This window comes from Dermochelys coriacea, chromosome 21 (assembly GCF_009764565.3).
Source record: "Dermochelys coriacea isolate rDerCor1 chromosome 21, rDerCor1.pri.v4, whole genome shotgun sequence".
NCBI lineage: Eukaryota > Metazoa > Chordata > Testudines > Dermochelyidae > Dermochelys > Dermochelys coriacea.
Window position 1 is genome coordinate 12,114,729 of NC_050088.1, and position 17,071 is coordinate 12,131,799.

Below are 17,071 nucleotides of genomic sequence, written 5' to 3' on the forward strand. Positions count from 1 at the left end.
CTGCATAGTTGTGATTTCAGACCTAAGTGCCGTGTGATCAGCAGAGCAGTGATCGGAGGTGGGACTGGGAAGCGGGGCGAACTGGTTCTCCGGAAGCAGGGAGTCTGTGAATTCTGTGAGCTTTCCGTGGAGGCTTGGAGTATGCCTATTGCTAACCTCTAGAGTAACAGCAAGGCCTGTGAGACCTAGAGGGGAGTGTGTGTTGCCCGTGGTCTGTGAAGTTGGGGAGCTGACCCCCGGCAGACACAGACAAAGCTTCCTCCCAACGCTGCGTACCCCCTGGAAGCATCCCAGAGACTGCCTGGCACCAGCTCTGAACCAAAACCCCAGCCCAATATTGGCTCTCTCCAGGTATATCATAGCCGCACCTAGAGGCACTCAGGACCCCAGTGTGCAAGGCACCGCGCAGACACACTCCCTGTCCCGAAGAGCTTCCAAGCCAGACAGACACGACAGCCAACTGGTATTATCAGCTGCATGTCACAGGCGGGGACCCGAGACAAGTTTTCTGCAGGGCTCAGCGGCGGCTGATCGAGTGGCTGCATCTTCAGAAGAGCTCAGTATCCTGGGTGAAAATCCAGACCCAATTCTGGATCCCGAGCACCTGAAGACTGAAGAGCTGCTCGATGTGTCCCAACTCACCCAGGGGGCCTGTGACACAGTGGAAATTGATCCCAACTCTTCTGAATCCTAGTCCTGTGTCTTAACCATGCAGCCATCCTTTCCTCTTGGCCTGGAGCAGGGACTTGGGTTTGGCCCCCTCTCTCCAACGAGTAACTATTAGCCAAGATCTGGGTCTCAGAGCCCTAAACACCCCTGTGTTCTTGCCAAGTCAGGCCAGGAGGTCGGCGAAGTCCCTCTTTCCTTCTCCCACCAATGGGAAGGGTTTGCGCTAGATTCAGCCCTGCAGCTGGAGTACGTGGCCTGAATTCTGCATGGGTTTGATATTAATATGCCCTGATAGAAACGTTTGAGTCCTTCTCATGTTTATATCATGATTATTAGCTGAGTCACAGCTGGGGTGCTGCTAATTAAATGTATTTCTTAATTAACAAGATCACAGAGAAGGCACGCCAGCCGGGTTTGGCTTTCAATCACTGTTGACAAAGACAGCTGCTGCCAGACTGGGGGTGGCTTCTGTTGGAGATGCAGTGCTAGCCCAAGGCTGGTCTGGCCGTGTGCTGATGGGTTTATGGAGCAGACATCTTGGGTCTGGGAGGGGCTCCTGACTGGCTTGCCCTGCCGCCTGGTGCACCTCCTGGCCTCTCAGTAACCAAAACATGGGGTCAGATGCAAAACCTGGACCCAGACACCTCCAATCCCTCCATCTAGAGACTCCCAAAACCCTGCACCGCAGACCCCAAACTTTCTCCCCAGAGACCCCCAACCCCTGCCCGAGATACCTGCAAACCTTCCAGCTGCAGACCCTCAAATCCTGTACCCAGAGACCCCCAAATCCTCTATCTAGAGACCCCCAAACCCTGCACCCAGATATCCCCAAACCTGCAGACACCCCCAAACCCTGCATCCAAACATCCAAAAGCCCTACACCAAAGACTCAAAAACCCTCTACCTGGAGATCCCAAAACACTCCATCTCAGACACATCAAACCCTGCACCTAAACACCCTCAAACTTTCACCTGTCACCCAAAACCTTCCAACCTCAAAGGTTAACAATTTACACCTTATTTCCAGTCTGAATTTGTCTAGCTTCAACTTCCAGCCATTGGATCACATTAGACCTTTCTCAGCGAGATTGAAAAGCCCATTATTAAATATTTGCTCCCCATGTAAGTACTTACAGACTGCGATCAGGTCACCCCTTCACCTTCTCTTTGTTAAGCTAAACAGACTGAGCTCCTGGAGTCTCTTCCTGTGAGACACGATTTCTCCTCTTTTAACGATTCTTGTGGCTCTTCTCTGCACCCTCTCCAACTAATCAACATCCTTCTTGAATGGCGGGCACCAGAACCGGACACAGCATTCCTGCAGCGGTCGCACCAGTGCCAAACACAGAGGTAAAATAACCTCTCGCCTCTTACTTGAGAGAGACCCCTGTTTACGCACGACAGTGCCTGGCGAGAGCCCCACTGATCTCTGGGGCTGGGGCAAGGCCTGGATGATGCGGGAGCTGCACTGAGGCCAGGACAAAGCACAGGGTAAAGACTGGCGGATTTTATGTTGCAGCTGTTACAAGCCACAGGGAAGGGAGCAGATCAAGAGATATTTGCCCCTCTGCAAGTCACTGCAATGGAATGAATGGAAATACCACAGTACCAGCTATTAATACTCGAGTATGCTCCTGCCAGCTGTGCTGCGTTGGGCTAGAGCTGCAGCGTTGTTCTTTGCCAGCAGAATAACCCCGTCCCCAGCTGTTAAGGGTGGGGGGGAGGGAAGGGAGGGAAGGTGGCACAGAGTTTTTGGGCCGTTTCCCTTCTGCTTGCTCGAGCCGGCGGCACGGGGAGCCCTTCTGCGCTTCCCAGGATTTTTGGTGTGCTGCAGGACCGGGCGCTGCATGGTGGGATTAGCCGGGTTCGCCTTCTGGGAACCGCCTCTAATTTGATTTGCCTTGTTTTCTGGCTGCAGCCTGGCTAAGTGATTGAAGCGTCTCAGTCTGGCTGCTCGCGAAGCAGGCCGCAGCTCTGCCCGTAGTCTCCCCCCCCCCACCGCCCCCTTCTTCCCCCGCAACTCATCAGAATTCGAGTCACCGAGCGCCATCCATGCCAGGACATGCTGCTGCAGAAACAGCTCCCCACCCCCGCCCAAGCGCCGGCACGACACAGCCTCGCTGCTCGCGCATGAGAGGGGCAGGCTGCCAGGATCCGCCATGGCCAGGGGCAGCTGGTCTCATGCTCGGCAGCCTTGTGTCCGAGGAGGAAAGGACAGTGTCCCCCAGGGGGACAAAGGCTACGGCCGTTCAGGCTCCCAGAGAGAGACTGTCACAAAGGCTGGGGGCCTTTCCCAGCTATCTTTCCTGGCTGAGTCTGGCTGGGCAGCAGTGCCCCATCCAAGGGCTCGTGGGTGGCCTGTGTGAAGCGAGTTTGCTGGGTCTCAGTCCATTGTTAGCACCGCTTGCCGCCCCCCCGACACCCCATCCCTTGCTGGCCGTCTCAGCAGAGACTGGCTGTGGAGAGAAGTCCCTTAGGGGTTCTGCCGGCGGGGCAGGGCGGCTGTGAGCGTGTACCGCCCCTGCCTGCGGGTGGGAGGTGCCCCTCCCCTCCTGGGCTGTCCCTGTTCCGCTAGCCACCGTGCTGAGGACGCTGAGCTCCGGACGGTGGGCTTCAAACCAGCTGTGTGCATAGCGTGCAGAGAGACGAATGCTTTGGGAATCTCCCTGCGAGCGGGGATGATGGGAGCCTGACTCCACACGAGGCTGTAGGACAAACACTGTAGGAACGATGCACTGTCCTTTAGGGGGTGTTTTATCCCATGGGGGAGGTGGGAGGCACCAAGCAAACATTCCCCCTCAGCCTCGCCACACCTCCTCCTCATCCCCACTGCCTTCCAGTAATATTATGCTAAAAGGCGCATCGGCCATCCATGGATCTCAAAGCACAATATGAATTAACCTTTGGAGGGGCAGGGACACATCGTTATCCCTGGATGGGGAAACTGAGGCACTCCAGGAGGCAAGGGGCATAGTGCCACTACGCTGACTAGCGCCTGGGGATTCCCCAAATGAGAGGGGAATGCCCATGTGGCTGGTTAAACTGGATCTCCGGCTGCTTGGCCACTGGCCAGAATATACTGCTGGTTCCCAGGGCCTTTGAGGGGCCCTGGAAACCAGGATGTACATTAGGGATGTATCTCAGGGGCTAAAATATGGGGCACACAAGATGGCTTAAAGCTGCTCTCCCCTAACACTTCCCCTTCCCCCCGTTCGCTGCCCCCCCCCAAGTGCAGGGGTGCGTTCCCCGAGGATCAGGCCCTGAAAGCCAATGGAGTTCACCTAGTCCTGGGATGAGCAGAACCAGAATCTGGAATCCAAATGCCTCTGAACTTTGGCTCTGCCATGAGCCCCTGATCTCTGTTGAAGCTGGTCCAGCTCGGGCGAGCTCAGTGGGCGCAATCGTCTGGCTCAAGCCTTTCCCCTCAGCGCCTACAACCCCCATCAGCTGGGGCTATTTCTTCTGGAGTGTTTTTCCCCGGGTGCTGGCTGGTTCCGCCTGCCCCTGTGTCCGCCCCGTCTCCTCCCCCTCGCTTTTCCCCGGCTAAGCACGAGGCGCGCGAAGGCGGCGTCGCTGGGATTTCTCCCCACGGTTGGCAGGCTGAGCGTGTCCTGCCATGGAGAGATGCCTGGACGGAAGGCGCACACACAGGGACAGCGTGATCGCCTCGGGATCTCCCCCCGAGCTTGCTGGCCTTTTGCTTTGCAGTCTCCTCTGGCCAGGTACCTGGAGGGCATCTCCCTTGGTCCTCAGCTACGCTAAGGCCCCTTGATGTCTCCCGGCTGAGCAAAGGGGCCTTGGGGTGGGAACAGCCCCCTGGGGTTCCCTCCTGTGTAGGGGGCCTCCCCAGCCAGGTAGGGCTCCCAGCGTGGGGGGCAGGCAAGCAGGGGTGCGGCTGGGGATGGAGTCCATAGGTCCGTGGCTTTTTCTTGCTTCTCAGTGGAAACCAGCACATAAGTTAAAGCAGCCCCAAGGAGGCAGACTATGGCTGAGACTTTCCTGGGGCGTTTCGACCCGAGAGTCCCGCTCTTCGCAAGACGCCGAGGGCTACCATGACTCCCTCCTGCCTTCTTCCTGCTCTAACACCTCCCCCTGCAGCATACGACAAGCCCCCTGCCCACCGTCTCCCTAGCACACTGTGATGAGCACCAGCGGTCCCCTGCCTCGGGATTCTCGGACAAGTCACTTTGTCGCTCTGTGCCTCTGTTTCCCTTCTGCACAGTGGGGCTGATACCCCCCCCACCCCCAGATCTTGGGGAGGCTAGCGTTTCACGAGGCGCTTTGAGATCTTTGGCCAGCAGGGGTGTTTGAGTGGGTACTGCCCCCGGTGGAGGCAGCTGCCCCAGGGGGGTGGATGGCCTTACACCAGGGGTGCCTTTGGTCTGGACGATCTACTATTTAAAGTGCTCGGGGTGAGCAGCGGGCCGTGAACAACAAGCCCCCGGGAGCCGCACATGGGCCGCGAGGCAGGGAGTGGATTCTGCTGCCTTTTCAGTTTAAACCTGTCCTGCTCCCTTAATGGAGCCTGGCCATCCCCCCCAACCCTCCCCACCACGAGGGCCGCGGCGCTGCCCGGGGAGAGAGGCTGAGCGGGTCTCTCTGACTCCAGACGCTGGGTGAGGGCAGAGACACAATACAGGGCTCTCCTGGGGGTTCCACGACTCCTCCCCTCGGCACCTCCGCGGGAACCTCCCTTGCCGGAGACAAAGGCAGCTGCTCCAACCGGCGGGGAGGAATTCTTCAGAACCCGGCAAGGCCGGGGGGCCAACAGCCCTTTTGTGCCAGGGATTATTTGATCCTAAGCGAGCGTCCGCCTCCCCCACACCCCGGACACCCCTCCAGAATAAGAGTTTAGAGCCCGGCTGCCGAGGAAATATTCTCCAGCCTGGAGCCCCCCCAACTTGGGCACACATTTGTGCAGATATGTGCGCTCACACACTAGATGCATGCACTCCCTCCACACACACAGCACGGATGAACATGCACACCATGAACACGTGCCCACACTGAGCACATGCACATGCCTGGCACACAGACACACCTGTGCACGCACCCACCCGGTGCGCATGCAGCCCCTGAGCATGCATTGCAAATGCACACACCTGGCACAGACACTCCGTCACACATGGTGCACATGCAGCCCCTGAGCATGCATTGCACACACACAAACCGAGTACACGCCTGGCACAGATACCCACGCCCACACGGTGCACACACAGCCCCTGAGCATGCATTGCATATGCACACTGAGCACATGCCTGGCACAGACACCCACGCCCACATGGTGCCCACGCAGCCCCTGAGCATGCATTGCACACACACACACCTGGCACAGACACACCATCACACATGGTACACATGCAGTCCCTGAGCACGCATTGCACACACACAAACCGAGCACACGCCTGGCAAGGACACCCACGCCCTCACGGCGCACACGCAGCCCCTGAGCATGCATTGCACACGCACACCGAGCACACCCCTGGCACAGACACCCACGCGCACATGGTGCCCACGCAGTCCCTGAGCATGCATTGCACACGCACACCGAGCACACCCCTGGCACAGACACCCACGCCCACATGGTGCCCACGCAGTCCCTGAGCATGCATTGCACACAGACACCGAGCACACACCTGGCACAGACACTCACGCCCTCACGGTACACATGCAGCCCCTGAGCATGTATTGCACACGCACACACCTGGCACAGACACACCATCACACATGGTGCACATGCAGTCCCTGAGCATGCGTTGCACACACACAAACCGAGCACACGCCTGGCAAGGACACCCACGCCCACACGGCGCACATGCAGCCCCTGAGCATGCATTGCACACGCACACCGAGCACACCCCTGGCACAGACACCCATGCCCACATGGTGCCCCCGCAGCCCCTGAGCATGCATTGCGCACGCACACACCTGGCACAGACACACCATCACACATGGTGCACATGCAGTCCCTGAGCATGCGTTGCACACACACAAACCGAGCACACGCCTGGCAAGGACACCCACGCCCACACGGCGCACATGCAGCCCCTGAGCATGCATTGCACATGCACACCGAGCACACCCCTGGCACAGACACCCACGCCCACATGGTGCCCACGCAGCCCCTGAGCATGCATTGCGCACGCACACACCTGGCACAGACACACCTTCACGCATGGTGCACATGCAGTCCCTGAGCATGCATTGCACACAGACACCGAGCACACACCTGGCACAGACACCCACGCCCTCACGGCACACACGCAGCCCCTGAGCATGCATTGCACACGCACACACCTGGCACAGACACACCGTCACACATGGTGCACATGCAGTCCCTGAGCATGCGTTACACACACACAAACCGAGCACACGCCTGGCAAGGACATCCACGCCCACACGGCGCACATGCAGCCCCTGAGCATGCATTGCACACGCACATCGAGCACACCCCTGGCACAGACACCCACACCCACATGATGCCCACGCAGCCCCTGAGCATGCATTGCACACGCACACACCTGGCACAGACACACCTTCACACATGGTGCACATGCAGTCCCTGAGCACGCATTGCACACAGACACCGAGCACACGCCTGGCACAGACACCCACGCCCTCACGGCGCACACGCAGCCCCTGAGCATGTATTGCACACGCACACACCTGGCACAGACACACCGTCACACATGGTGCACATGCAGTCCCTGAACATGCGTTGCACACACACACACTGAGCACACGCCTGGCAAGGACACCCACGCCCTCAGGCACACACGCAGCCCCTGAGCATGCATTGCACATGCACACCGAGCACAGGGCCTTCCTGCAATGCAGATGCACGTGAACTAAAACGTCCCTGAGGCCAGTCTTAGAGGAGACCTGGATGCAGGGAGCTCGCCGGGGACAATGTATAAAGCTCGGCCCTACCTCCACTGACACCATGGGGAGCGCTGGCCGCGGGGTGCTCCCTGGCCTGGTGCCCCCGGGAAATGGCGGGGGGGAGCTCTGCACTGGCTACTGCCAAAGCCTTTTATTCTTGTCACGGGCCCCTGAATGGGGAGCTGCCAGGCCGGTGCCCCACTCAGTGCGAAAGGGGGGTTGATGCGGCTTCCCAGGGGAAATCCCAGGGCTGGTTCTGGCCCCCTTGCTGCTGGCGGAGGGCTGGGGAGAGGAGAGCTGGTTTGGAGACTGACACCAGCCCTCCCTGGGCTGCCTGCATCCCAGCCCGCCCCGTGGTGACACGGTTACAGGATCCCCAGGGAAAGAGGCAGCATAGGCTGCGTGTGTGGGCTGGGGGGGCAGCTTCAGAGCCCCTTGTCCTGCCCCTCGGAGGTCGGATGGGCTCAGCGAGGGCTTTAGGAGTGGAGTCCAGGTCAGTGCCCAGGCAAACAGCAGGCTGGGAACTGGAGAGCCAGAGAGAACCACAGAGTCTGCCCGGGGTCCAGCCGCCTCAGTGGTTTGAGCATTAGCCTGCTTAACCCAGGGTTGTGAGTTCAATCCTTGAGGGGGCCATTTCAGGCTCTGGGGCAAAAATTGGGGATTGGTCCTGCTTTGAGCAGGGGGTTGGACTAGATGACCTCCTGAGGTCCCTTCCAACCCTAACCTATGATTCTATGATGATTCTATGATGCCTCAGTAAAGGATCCCCCTTTATAGTCACTGCATCTGGAATTCAGTGTAAGCCCCCCTTCCCCTCCTGTCGCTGCTTCCTGCTCAGGCTCTTGGGGCATCCTGTTACCCTCGTGAAGAGCTGGGGAGGGGCAAGGGTCCCCCTTCGCCCAGCGGGGCAGGAGTGGAAAGGGGCTGGAGGCAAAGCGGGGTTGGGATGGTGGGGAGAGAGGCTGCATTACACTTAGCAGGTCCCGTCCATGACTGCTGAGGCCAGGCGGGGACTTAGGGAGACCCAGCTGGTGACACAATGTGCGTTAGCCCCCCTGGGAGCTGGTGAGCCAGAGAGACCCCAGGGCGTGTGGGTGTCCCACAGCCTCCGTAAAGAATCCCCTTTACATTCATTGCAGCCGACCCCTGACTCCTCCTCCCCACCCACAAGGGGCGATCCAGGGAGCTCCGAACCCAACCCATGTCAGTTTGCGACGGGAGCCTGAAGTGGACGGTCCATTGGGCTGGCTGCAGGCCAACTCCCATCCTCCGAGAGTGCGCGTTAGCCGGGCCTGATTTGGAAGCTTCCCTTGGTTTTGATTCTGTTTGTTCTTTAATGATCTCTGTAAAACCTCAGCAGCCCCCTATAATGTGACTCCTGTCATGCGCAGGCCCCTAAAGAGCACAGCCCAACTGAGCAGAGACCCCTGTTGTATTCAACCCCGGTAGAATGTAGGACCCTATGGAGCACAGCCCCTATAGAGCACATGCCCCCGTGGAAGGCAGGACCCTGTGGAACACAGCCCCTATAAAGCACAGACTCCTATGGAGCAAAGCCCTATAGAGCATAGCCCCAGTAGTAAACAGGCCCCTACAGAGCAAAGTGCCTATACAGCACAGGCCCCTATGGAGCACAACCTCTATAGAGCAAATCCCCTATAGAGCACGGACCCTTATGGAGCACAGCCCCTGTAGAGCAAAGCGCCTATACAGCCCAGCTCCTATTCAGGACAGGCCCCTATGGAGCACAACCTCTATAGAGCAAATCCCCTATAGAGCACAGACCCTTATGGAGCACAGCCCCTGTAGAGCAAAGCGCCTATACAGCCCAGCTCCTATTCAGGACAGGCCCCTATGGAGCACCACCCCACTCAGGACAGGCCCCTATGGAGCACCACCCCCACTCAAGAGAGGCCCCCCTTGAGCTCGCTCCCTAAAGACCTCTTTCATAAGGCAGCCCCGGTGCTCCCCCTTTAAAGCACAGGCCCTGTTCAGAGTGCTGGGCCCCCCCTTGAGGAGCAGCCCCCCCATCATGGTGCACCCCCCCCCAAAGAGCGCAGCCCCCTTTAAGAGCGGCTCTCCACCCTCTCCGGCCACGGTTCGGACCATGCGGCATCCAGCCCAGGCAGCAGCACCTGGGAATGCAGCGGCGGAGGGGCGGGGGAGCGAGCGGAGGCCGGGAGCCTTCTCCTGTCCTTGGATGAACTCCTCGCTCGCTCATTAGAGATGCCGCTGCCGCCGCCTCCTTGGGAAGCTTCTTGCACACAGGGATATTTTTAGTCTCTGCTTTATACCCAGAGCAGGTTCTGCGCTACTTTCTCAGCGTAAAACAGGCTGTCAAAGGAGCTGCCAAGGCAACCCAGCTGCAGTTCAGCCAGTCTCCTCCAGCTGGGGACCCGGAACGACTCCTGCGGCACTCAGCACCCGGGAAATCTCCCAGCCCCCCATCCTCTGCCCGGCCAGGAAGGGGAGCAGGAACTGCGGCCAAAGCGCGGGAGGCAAAGCAACCTCTCGCTAAGCCCTAAAACGCCATCCAAACCGGCCTACATACAGTGCGGGGGGGAGGGATGGAGAGACAGGGGTGTCTGGGGATGGACGGAGGGACAGATAGAGTCCGAGACCAGAAACACTCTGGTAACACGGGCCAGAGAATGTCCCCAAAGTAATTCCTAGAGCAGAGCTTGTACAAAACAAGCCAATCTTGAGTTAACAATTGTCAGTGATGGAGAATTCACCCCAATCCATGATAGATAGGTAGAGAGATTGATAGGACCCTAGGGAGTATCCCACCCACTACTCATGGTTGTTACAGACTGAGAATACCAAATCACAGCCCCCTGGACAGCGTGCTCCTTGGGAACCCCCACTGGCGAGAAAGGGCACCTCCCTGCCCAGGGCTGAGGGTGGAGACCCCACTAGAAACACAGTAGAACGACTCCAAATGAGCAGCAGTGAGGACCCTGGGCCCACGGCAGACGATCCTTCAGCGTGCCCTGTGCTGTGCTGTCTAATCGGAGAACGGCTGCAACCAGAAGCCCTGAGGTGGGGCCTGGATTCCCTGCTGGCTTTGGAGATGGCAGGAGGGGGATGCCCTGTCACCCACGTGCCTTGAGGGCTGGTGCCAGTTGTGGGCCCAAAACCAGCTCTCTACCTGAGGGACTACTGAGCTCAGGTGGCAAGGTCGGGGTGGACCAAATGCACAAAATGGGGGTCCTGTGGCTCAGGACCCCCTAAGGAAAGCGAGGGGGCCAGGAGAGAAGGAGGCCGCTGCTGTTACCAGGGAAAATCCATCTCACTATGCAGCTAGGCCAGGAGGTTTCTATTAGATGCAGGGTGCCTGGGGAGGCTAGGAGCTGCGCTGTTTGCAAGTACAGACTGGATGGAGGGAGCCTGGGAGGTGCCGAGGGCTCAGGGTGCACGGAGCTGCACGTGGAATCTCGTAAAGCCTGGGTGTCACGGCAGCACTGGGCAAGTGGAGGGGCTGGTGGGGTCTCAAGAACTACTCGTGGCACAGGCTGAGTGGAGAGGCTCATCAGGAGAGCAGGTGGGTCGGTCTCTGCTGGAGCCCAGCGTGTATCAGGATTCCCTGCTGAGGCCCATGGTCAGTCTCTCTCACATGGGGAGTGGGTTCTCCAGTCTGATTCGGGATCTGAGTAACTCCACCAGGGACTGACCAGATAAAAGGGGAAGAGGGCTAGGTCCTCCAGGCCCGGTGCTCTGGATTCGAGCCATCCCCTCCATCCCGCAGTGGGTGGGGCAGGACCCTTGTCACCCATAGCCAGAGGGCAAGCCCAGCTGCTCTCAGCCCATCCTCCCCGTGCTCCTGTGATAACCTTCCCATGCCCAGAGGAGTGGGCCTGCTCTCCCAAGTGGTACCTGCATGTGCACTGGGTATGCTCAGTACGGGGGCCCTCACCCCTGGAGCTCCCCCATGCCCCAATCATCTTCATCTTCAATGCACAGTTCATCGCTTTACTCTGGCTTTTCCCAGAGGGGTCAGGGAGCTCGGCTGACTCCAGCGGGTGGTGGAGCAGAGAGGGGGCGGTGAGTTTCGGTTGAGTTTTTTGCAAGATGAAATGCTGCCTGCTTCGGATTTGCACCTGCCCTGGGGGATGCTGTGAGGACCAGAGCACTAAATAATTTGAAGCATTGCTGGGGCCAGGACTCTACCCCAAATTCTTTGGCTGCAGAAGGAGATGGAGCAGCACCACCTCCTGGCCGGAGTGGGCAACAGGAGAGGGCGTAACCCAAATGTCCCCTCCTCACATGAACAAACACAAGCACACGCCCATGGATGCCAAAACAAATGCACATGGCCGTGCACAGACACACAACACAGAGCCAGCCGTAAGTCAGGGCCACACACAAACGCACATGGCCGTACACAGACACACAACGCCCAGATCTAAGAGACGCACATAGGGACAGCCACAAATGCCCACCCTTAAACACGTGCTCGCTCACACACACATGCACAAACAGATGTGCATTGCTGTATGATCACCACACCCCGAAGCCCTGTCACACCAGGCTAAATTCAGCTCTGATGTAAATAGGGTGACCAGATGTCCTGATTTTATAGGGACAGTCCCGATATTTGGAGCTTTGTCTTATATAGGTGCCTATTACCCCCCACCCCGTCCCGATTTTTCACCCTTGCTGTCTGGTCTGGCAATGACGGCTCTCCCAGGGCTGCCAGCCTTGACTCCGTTCAAATGTGAATGGACACAACTCCTTTCATGCAGGTTACACCAGGCCTGAATTTGGCTCTTGCTGTTTTCTTTCCCTAGATGTAGGGTTTCCCATGTGTCTCGTCCCTTCTGCTTTCTCTGGCCACTGGGTCCTATGAACTGTCCCTGTCCCCTGCCCATACAATCTGGCTAAGAAGGCTGCTCCATAGTGGGGACAAGCAGTTTGTGGGGGCTGGCCGAGGAGAAGAAGACGCCAGTGAGGAGGATTTGCAGAAGGATCTGCTACTCAACAAATCTCCAATTCCCCTCCCTCGCGCCTATTTTATCAATGGGCAAGCGGCTCGCACTTCCCCAGCGTGACTCACCTCACCCTGTGGGTTTCACAATATGTTCTGGTCAGCATTTACAAGAAAGGGCCTGGGGGGGCCGCCGGGGGAATTCCAGTAAGTGGCCTTGAGCCCTTCCTCATTCTCGAGAATAGGAAGTTGTTCGACTTCTCCTTGGGGTTTTCAGTTTCTGCTTAATGAGGAAAGAGGCCAAACTGCTCTGACCCCATGCAGCAGCAACAACATATTCCCCACAGCCCCGATTACCTCACCCCCCCACCCCACACCGTGACCCGAGCCATGCTTTGACTGGACTCGCTGCCCTGGGAAGCATCCCTCTCAGACCCCTGCTGGGGTTTTCCCCTGCTGGGAACACTAGCGAGCCCACGGGCTGCAAACAACCACGACAGGCCCATTTCCCAGACACTCTGGCAATGACAGCTCTCCCAGGGCTGCCGGCCTTGACCCCGTTCAAACGTGAAGCATCCTTGGCATGTCAACAAAGAGCCAGGCAGCCAGCTGGAGAGGGGAATGCAGGTCCCTGATGCATGGATCAGGAGGATTTTTGCATGGGGCTACCTTGGACAATTCAGCCCAGCCTTCAGCCTCAGCAGGCAGGGTGGTCCCTGGCTAAGGGCAGGTTGCACGCTAGCTGATCATGGGGCCTGAGTGGGCTGAGTGCGCATGACTCGAGCCACCGAGGGAATCAGGGTGTCTCCTCCTTATGTCCTGGCTTGGGCATGTCCCAGACCCCTCTTTCCTGTTCTGACGCAGCCTCCCCAGAATACACCAGTCCTTGACTACAACCCCCTTCCCTTGTATAGATGCCTTGGGCCTTGTGGCCCCATCCTGGGGAAAGGTGGCACACACACAGTAAATGCTTAGGGACAGAGGGTGTCTGGCCCCGGGGCACGAGGGGAGGGCAAAAGGAGCCTTCCACCTCCTTCTTCCCCCTGCCCACAAAGGCCACAGGAACTTGCAGCCCAGGCATTGCCCTAGCCACAGCAGGGGGGTTGCCATTTTGCATTCCAACCAAAGACCCTTGGTTTTGAAAACCTGAGACCTCTGGGGTGGAAAATGGGCATTCCACCCAAACTCCCCATCGCCCTGGGCCAGGGACACACAACAGCAATTCCTACATGAAACGGAGCAACAGAACCAACGCTGGGCATGTTCCCACAGCCCCACAGCTCTCCGGCCCCCGATCCTGCCTGTCAGATCCCTTTACGCCCATGTGTGGAGAACAGACACAGACACCACGTGCCTCAGCAAAGGCCCTGACAATGGCCTCCTACCCAGAGATCCCCTCTCTGATTGCAGCTTCCATGCAGCACGTCAATGGGACACCACCTGGGCATAATGGTCCGTCTGAGCAGACCCCATTGCAGGGCGCGGCCCTGGGTTTCTGCCACTTCCCCAGCCTAAAAACCGGTGCAAGAACCTGAGGACATTCCCTCCATGTCCCAGCCCAGGACTTTGGGGCAACAGCCAAGCCCCAAGGAAACCCCTGTTTTGACACTGAGCCCAGTGCATGCTGGGCCAGGATTTGGGGATTTTAGTCTGGCTACCCATGCAGCGCAGAAGGGCTCCTAATTCCATGCCTAGCTCTCAAGTCTCAGCGCTCTGGCAGAAGAAGCTCCCAGCAACACAAGTGCCGGCGCAGCAGGGGAAATGAACGCTAATGAAGGGTAACCAGCCGCCGCTTCCCTTGTCTTTTATGACTTGGGCTGTTTGTGCGACAACAGGTGCTGGGCTGCTCAGGTTCGCTGTTCATCTGCTCCAGCTGCCTGCTCTCCACCTGGAGTCTTCGTCAGCCGTGTGTCATCAGCACCATCTCCATGGCAAATAATTGCAGGAGCGCATAACATCTTCAGGTGCAGACCCAGCGGCAGGAAGAACAGGTGAATCATCAAGGATCTTTGCTTCACTCCGCTGGGTTGCCTGTTCGAATCCATGGAGGGCCTGGGACCTAGTACAGCTCTTGATTAGCAAAGTTTCACCTTAACGGCTTGTCCTGCTGGGGGTTCCTTAGCACGTGACGTGGTCTCTTCTGGGCCTGCCAGCCCAAGAGCTGGGATGGATTCCGCCAAATTCTATGTTTAAACCCCAAGCCTCTAAATGGAGCAGGGCCCCCTCTGCTTCTGGAGGTGTCTTCCAGTAACAGGAAGGGCTGGTGGCAAGATGCCGTTTCTGGGACAGATGGTGTTGCCAAGAGATTAGCTAATATGTTCTGGCCTAAGGACACCAGGTGGGGGGCGGGCAGGGTGGAGCTGTGGGTTCCTGGCAGCTGTGCACATCTGCAGCTTGGAACTGCATTGCTCCAGTAACAGCTGGGAGAGCATAGATGTGGGGGTGGAGGGGGGAAGGAGAGAGGGTGGGGCTAGAGGCAGGTAGACCTGGGAGGGGTGATGGGCTGCAGGCAAGAGATGGGTGGGGCAAGACTCCCAGAGGATTTCAACACGTGTTGCAAGCTGCAGGAGTCAGACAGACCCAGTCGGGAGGCTGCAGCAGGGCTATCCCATGGTTCCCTACTCCCATTGCAAGGCGCTGGCATGCTGTCTCCCTCCCTCGGCTCTGTTACTGTCTGCTTGCTGTGCCCCACCCTCCTGAGCTCCCTTCCCTGATGTGTTGGCCCTCCGCCCCGGTTTCTCTGCATACATTCCTTCTTGACTGACCCCAATCCCTCCGGTGACCCCACCCCCGTGACTGGGAGGATGGCCATGTCCGTCTCTTCAGTGAGGGGCAAACAGGGTGACTGCCCCACAGGAGGGCAGCCTGTGGCCGTGCTACAGGCCTTACAGGTGGCCTACTCCAGGAACAGCACCTCTCAGCAGGGCCGTACAGCGCCGGGCACATATTGGCTGCTACTGCAATAGCTTCTCTATCCATCAGTGGGGCTGAATCCTGGCCTGGCCCTGCCCCTGGCAGCTACGGGGCCTAGGCAGGGGCAGGCAGGGATCAGACTGTAAAGCAAGGAGCGGGATGGATGTAAAAATAGAAACAGGTTGATCTTTGCTCTGGACACAATTTCTGCAGTTTACAGGTCCCGGGTAAACAGGAAGTCTGTTACGAGGCGCCCATTCATAAGCTGGCTAATGACAGCCTGGCCCTGGGAGCTTGTTTTGTTTCTCGCTCACACGCAGAAGGATGCCAAGCAGCAAGCATGCCAGGGGAGATGCTCCAGCTCTGCCAGCTTCCCCCTGCCCACCCACCACAGCCAAGGGGGAGTTTCCAAGTCTGGCCAGGGGCCGAGGCTTCCCTGGTGCCTGAGAAGTCCAGGGTGGAGAGAGAAGGGGGATGGGGCCTGTATATTGGGGAAGGGGGCCACGGGATGCAGATGGAAGGGCAGGGAAGAGCAAGGTGGGGCAGGGCCGGGCTGGCAAGAGGGGACATCTCAATGGAGTCCAAAGCCTGCCTGGGCCGTGGAGACCGAGCGTTCTCCTCTCCAGCCCGGGGGCAGTGCGTGTGGGCACTGGCTGTCTGCAGCAGTAGCTCTGTATGGCCGGGGTGGGTGGGCTGGGGGCCGTGCTCCACCAGCCCGGGAGGGACCACCGCCTCCCTGAGGTAACAGCCCACTCCTCTCACGCCAGGGCACATTACAGAGCGCCCGCCCACCACAGGGCCGGGGTGCGGAGCACGGGAGCTGCAACCCGGTTCAGCCTGGACCTTCACCCCATCCTTCAGCCCTTTCGCTTTTCACACTTCACTGCCTGCAAAGGCGCTGGCTCCGCTTCTGGGCTCTGCCCCGCTCTGCTTCGTGCTTTGTGCTGCCCTCTGGCATGCAGAATGCGCATTACAGACGTTCTCCCATTCCCCATGCCCACGGGAGTTCTGTCTTCTCTCCAGATTGCCCTGATTTCCAACCTCTACCTTAAGTGAAGCTCTAAGTTACTATCCTGGCTACCGGATTCCAGCCCTGACAAGGACAAGTTGATCTTTGATCCCTCTGTACGATCCTGGGCTCCCAGGGACTAATCATTCCTGATCCTGTATGTCCCAGAGAGGTAACAAAGCAGCTATCACTTGCCCCTCCCTGACTCACTAGGCAAGGAGGCTGGTGGAACATAAGAATGGCCATACTGGGTCAGACCAATGGTCCATCTGGCCCACTGTCCTGTCTTCTGACAGTGGCCAATGCCAGGGGTTCAGAGGGAATGAACACAACATGGAGTGATCCATCCCCTATTGTCCAGTCCCAGCTTCTGGCAGTCAGAGGCTAGGGACACCCAGAGCATGGTGTTGCATCCCTGACCATCTTGGCTAATAAGCATTGATGGACCTAGCCTCCAGGAACTTATTTCTTTTTTTGAACCCAGTTATACTTTTGGCCTTCACATCCCCTGGCAAGGAGTTCCACAGGCTGACTGTGCATTATGTGAAGAAGTACTTCCTTCTGTCTGAAGGAATTCCTGGCCAGGCATCTTCTTCTTTCTCAGGGTAGGTCCTTGGGTGAATGTTCACAGCTTTCTTAAAACTCTCCTCTGCCTACAACAAACTTGGCAC